A 6,300-nucleotide genomic window follows, 5' to 3' on the forward strand; every position below is an offset into this window, starting at 1 on the left:
ACCCGGAGATGTAGCCCTTTAGGGGTGAACTCCGAGATCATTATGGTGTTATGTGATGTATTCTCTTATGTTTCCTTTATTCAGCTTTATCATGTATGATTAGCTTATGTTAGAATGGTTAAGTGGATAAATGGAATCAACTTTAAATGCTTATATTCAGTTCTTTCTTGAATGCCATGTTGATCAAATGCGTAAGTAGATTAGATGAGAATCTTCCGTAGATGCTAGTATGCAATCGTCTTTTGAAATGCAATAAGTTGGAATATGAAAGAATGTAACTTAGAGTAATGAATTATACACAGTTGTTGTTAAGGAATTTAAATATGCTTGGATAGATCTCTTATGTTATGATGAAAACCTAGTGTATTAGAATGTTAGATGTATGGTTAGTAATTTTAAATGAAAAGCTTGAGTGAAGATTATGAATGGATCTTAATGATGAATCTTCGTTTGTGATTTATATTTCCCTCTTTTGAAAGGAATTATTCTGATTATGAATTATCTAGTTATTAGATATTCAGCTTTTGGATTAATTGTGTGAGATAAGTGAATTGTGAAATTTAAGTAATCTCGTTGGGAAACTCTCTAGGGTTAGTTGAAGTCTTCCGCTATGTAATCTGAATCTTTGTTATCTTGTTGCATCTTATGTGTTGTAACTTTAAAAAAAAAAAATTTGCACTCTATTCTTGTGTTTTGGCTTAATCCCTTCGGGGTTTCCTGGCGGGGCATTACGTTTGGTATCAGAGCACATGTTGCAAACATTGGGATCTCTGGTGTCGCGTGTGCCCTCTATTTGTGTGAGGTGTATCGACCTTATGTGTATGCTTGTCCTCCTTTTGCATGTGAGTGATTGAGCAGACCTTAGCTGGTGTGTAACGTGTGTGTGTTCACACCTTGTCTTCGCCTTCCGGATGTTGGTGTTTGAGTGTTTTATTTTTGTAGGAAATTAAATGATCATCACCATTTCTCTCTCTTTTCTGGAAATTAAATTGATTAAGATATGTGTAATTATCTTCGATTTGAGTTTCTTGTTGCAAGAGAAAAAGGGTGTGACTTCTTGAACCCTTGAGTGAGCCTTATGATGTTTATGTATTTAAATTATTAAAAGGGCTATGGGTTTAAAAATTTATTTTGGCGATGGGAGAAAATTGTATGTGTACATTTAAAAGAATTCTCCATGTGTATGTTGTAGGAGTAGCATGATTAAATTCTACCTTAGTAAGGTGCATTGCTATGCGAATAGTTGAATTATGTGAAACTGCTTGATTGGTAGAAGAAGTGTTAAAAAGAGCATGTTATTGTAGCTTCGAGAGAGTATTAATGTGCTTCCCAAAAGATTGTCTTATGTGTTTCATTAAACCAGTTGGATTGAAGATTTATGTTAGCAAATGCTCCATTGAACTCACTTTTGGGTATATGTAATTACCTTAATGTGTTTAGGAAGTGCGAATGGAAAGCTGTTTGATGTGCATGCATTAATATGTTTTATTTGGGGTAATAACTCTTTGCTTATCTTTGATCGTAATGTGATCTTCTCTAATAGGTTGCAAATTATGACATGTGTCTATATTGTATTATTTTAAGTGAGTGTTCTTAAGAGGTCTTGCATTATCGAAAAGATTGCCTCTCTTGATCTCTGTTTTGGTTGGAAAACTAGAACCTCCTGTTGCAACCATAATTCTTGGAAAAAGTTTTGTTAGGCTGATTGTCGTCCTTCTTAACGGTAGTGAAATGAAAACCGTGTAATTTAAATGATAGGCTTATAGTCAGAAAATGTATAATGTAGAGTGATCTTGTTTGATCTTGCATTTTGTAGAAAATAGTTTGATTATCAAACTCTCTTTTCCTTCTCTTTGCCTAATCCTAAGATTTTTAGTAATGATATTAAAGAAGGCATTGATTTAAATAGAATGTTTATAAAACATGTGAGATTGTATGTTGCTTTTTGGCTTCATAGTGATAGATGAAAGCCTTAAGCTTTAGAAATGAATTTGCTTAGCTAGTAATTTAATTATGAATGCTTAGTGAGATTCGAGAAAGATATAGGAATGATGTTATTTCCTTATGTAATTGTGAATTGTTAATAATTTCAGTACTTGAATCTAGAGTAAACTTGATTCAGTTAATTATATAGAAAGCATAATTGGAATCTTCCTTGTATAGATGTTAGCGTACTGAAAAGTATTCCCCGTAAATGTGACTAAACCAGTATTGGTGTATTTGTGTGTATTGTGAGAAACCAGTGCTTATTATTTGTGCCCATGGATTGGTGAAGTAATCAACCATGGAGGATATGTTGCTTATGAGTATGGGAAACCATACTGTTTATGTGATGTTGCTTATTTGTTTCCCTGCTGAGTACCAAACCTCGGGTTGTGGGTAACTCAGTATGTTAAGGGGTAGTATTCGAAGAGACCGTTCCTTGAATAGTATGGATTGGCGTACGAGTAATGTCGGCGCGAAGCAACTTTAGCTTCTCTACTTCGAGGAATGATATAGTTGTACTACTAAACTGTATCAAGGTGTACTCAATACTTTCCCTTTGATGAATCTATTTATAGGTTTATGTGTGTCAGCCTATTCCTCTTCCTTATTTGAGCAGTTTGGATGGTGATTCTTGTGTATAGTGATGGTGTGATTTGGAGGATCCTTTGCCTTGTCTTCTTGAAAGGTAGGTTTATTCACATGTGCTACCAGTTAGTATGTGTTGGTGGGCATGTGGGTGGACCATAGTCATGTATACCTCTGACTTACGGCGAGTATCCTTCTAGATACGTCGCTATGCGGGATGTGGCCTGCGCGTGCTTATTCCGCGAGGTGCACTACCATGCGGGATACGTCCATTGCGTGTTTTCTCCACTTGGGGTATTGCCATGCCACGTGACGACGTGATGCGGGGTGATGTCGAGGTGCATACCGCCATGCCATGTGGATAGTGTGACTATGTCGCACCACATGATGAGCTACTGCAATAGCTAGTCAGTTGTTCCTTCCTTCCTCGTTGGTGTCTAGATGTTAGTCACACAGTGATGTAATGTGCAGTTGTGATATTCTTTATATTTCTTTGGGGATCAACAATTTATTTTACTTTGATTGTGAAGGTTTAGCCACGATCTTGTGATCTTTTGCACTTTGATTTGGTGTTGAAATTCCGGATTATTTTCTTGCCTTACTGTTGGAATTGAGGATTTATTATCTTTATTCATCTGTACTTTGGTGGCTAAACTGGTTTATCTTTATTGTTTTCGGATGCTGGTCTTGTGTCGAGATGTGAAATTCCTCTCCAAGGACGTATGATACAGAATTGGTAGAGTGTGTGCGAGGAAGTAGTTATAGGGAACCGTGAGGATAGGGGGTATGTGAGGCTGTGATGCAGCTAGTACCCACTACCTACCTATGTGTGGTGACTATCTCTTGGAGGCTAACCACCTTGCACAACAAGGGATATTCACAAAGGTCTTGTATGGAAGGTAGCACCGCTATGGTGTGCCTAGCACCATCGAGTCCTTGAGTGAGATATTGGATATTTATGATCATATTGTTGTTCTGGGATCAGGCATTGAGATGCTGATCGTGCATGTTATCTTTGACCGAGCATTAGACATGCTCACATGTGGCCTTTTCTGTTATGCATTCCAGTTATGTGGATGGTTATTATGTGTATCATGGAGTAAATTGTGTTAGCTTGTCACTATGTTATGGGACATAGTCTTTGGAAAGGTGTTCTTATGCCTGGCAAGTGTTATCAATTGAGTTATTTATGTTGCTCTTATTTCATGAAAGTTAATTTGGTTGTAGAAATTGATATTTTGAGCTAGTTCTATTCAATAAAAGTTATGATAAAGATGGATTGGTAAAGGAAATTGATCTTGATGGCTTGTTTTCTCGTCATTTTTGGTCGATGATTATGGTAATTGTTGTTTACCTCCTTGTAATGCTTTAATTTGGTGAAATGAAAGGAAGAAATTTCTTGTTTTTCTGCTATGATTGTGGATAATTCCTAGAATATTTTAAGGAAAGTATGGTTTTAGATGTATCTTGCCAATGGATAATGGCGTTTGTAAAGGATTTTGCAATAATATTTCATTTATTTATGGAAAGATTTCTATGTGCAATTTGACCTTTGTTGAATGAGTTTCAGGGCTGATGCGTACGACATGTTCTCCATCTAGCCTTACGACTTCCAGGAGTAAGTCGGAACCTAGGGGGGGAGAATGTAGTACCCCTGCCCTAATCAATCTCTAACCTTGGTTTAATCTTGATCAGTTTATCGTAATTTAATTTTATAGTCAGATGTTTGATTTAACGCATAGCTATTGATGTGGTTTTCACACTAGTTGTATGCAAGTTGTTAGTGTACCTATTTCGTGGTATTAATATTGAGCTAACGTTTTCATTAAATTTTATATATGCATGCATGTATGACTCTTGGTTGCAGGAAATTTCAGGTACAATGCCGCTTGAGTGCGAGGTTCGTCTTCACCTGGATCGCAGGTTTGAGTGTACCCTTTTATCCTTAGAGTCGGATTAGGTGGTCGTAAGACCCTAGTCGACCTTAGTCGTGCTCAAGTGAGCATCGCCAGTCGTCGTCGGTAATCCCTTTTTGTTTGGGTTTGCGAGTTGTCTGTTTGGTTGTCTTTCTCGATTTGCGTGCTTGGTGTGTTTGGTTAATTTGATTAATTAGTCCTTAGTAATTATCTTGTTTAAATATGTATTTGTGCATTAGAGATTTATGGATTAAATTAATCGGGAATTCGATATGCGATTTTCGTTGATATTGGATTGCTCGTTTTAAATGTGGAGTAAGTTTGATTAAAGGACTGATTTTGAATATTAAATGCATTTTTTTTAATATGCTGTTGAAAAAGAAAGTTTTATATTTTTATCGCAATAGATTCTATTGTGTTCCGTTGGCTTATTTGATTTGAAAGGTTAAATTTGATTAAATGAGAAAATCGATTTTTAATTGGAAAGCAAGTTTAATTTGTTGTATAGTGAGAAAAGGAATTATTTGGTGAATTATTTGTAAATAAGAATTTTAATTCCAAAAATGGAATTTTTGGGTCAACTCTTCCATATAACCCAAATTGGGGGAAAATGGAAAGGATGGACATTTTTGGAGGAATTTTGGGTGGAAAAGAATTTGGAATGAAATTGGGGGTTTTGGGAAGGAATGATTCTGGACCTGGGAGGATTGGGCTCTCCTTCAGATACTCCAGGAATGCGTATGAAGGTAGGATTTACCGCATTTGTTCTTCCTCGTTCTTATGAAAATGGTTGCTTGTTGCCAAGGTCCAATATTTTGATTGTTTTCAGATTTAATTTTGGATATGAATTGGAAATGGCCGTTCTTGATGAATGTTGGTGTAAATCTCCCTTGGGTGTTTGTAAAGAATGAAAAACCCTTCAAGCAGATGTGATATCAAACCCAATTTGTTTCAAACCGAGATTGTTAATCCAAATTTTGAGTTGGGTTGTATTGTTGGTTTTTAAACCAAACTGTGTTAAAAAGAATATTTATGTTGTATATTGAACTGTGCGTTCATTTTAGTTCGGACCGTGCGTACTGTGTTTTGTATTGTTTAGCGCTGGGTTAAACGCATAAACACCAAACTAGGCGAGTTTCAATTTAATAAAAATGAAATTGTTTGGGTTGGGGTTCGGAGGGCGGGGAGCAGAGCTCCACCCACTCCTCCTCCCCTCTCCCCCGCTCGCCCCTTACTTCCCTTTCTCCCCGCGTGCCTGGTTCTCTGTTGGTGTGTGTGGCCGTGGCGGTTGCGGCTCACGGCGGTGGCCGTAGGGGCCGCGGTGGCCGCAGGGCGCCGCGGCACCTGCGGGCACCACCGTGGGCGCCGCCTGCGAGCTACCCTATGGCTAGGGTTAGGGCACGGCCCGCCCAGCTCGCCTCCATCCTTTTTCTAATGCGTTTTCTAAATGCGTTTTTTTTTAAAATCATAGTTTTTAACATGTTTTTTTTTTATGTATTTTTTTACCATTCAAAAAAAATGCATATGTTATGTAAGATCATTTTGATGTATATTATTTAAATGCGTTTTTTTTTAAACGTAGTTTATGAATCATTTTTTTTAAGGTATTTTTTTTTAGTATTAAAAAAAAAATGCATGAGTTTAATAGCATGATAATGAAAGTTATTTTAATGATTAAGTTTTAATCGTTCTTAATTATGATTAAGAAGGCAATAGCTTGTTAAATGTTAATTTGGATATTAATTAATTCTATAATGGAAATTATAAGTTATTTATTATTCAATTTCATTTTGTGGCTTATGCACTTTTCTAA

This window comes from Cryptomeria japonica, chromosome 5 (assembly GCF_030272615.1).
Source record: "Cryptomeria japonica chromosome 5, Sugi_1.0, whole genome shotgun sequence".
Classification (NCBI taxonomy): Eukaryota; Viridiplantae; Streptophyta; class Pinopsida; order Cupressales; family Cupressaceae; genus Cryptomeria; species Cryptomeria japonica.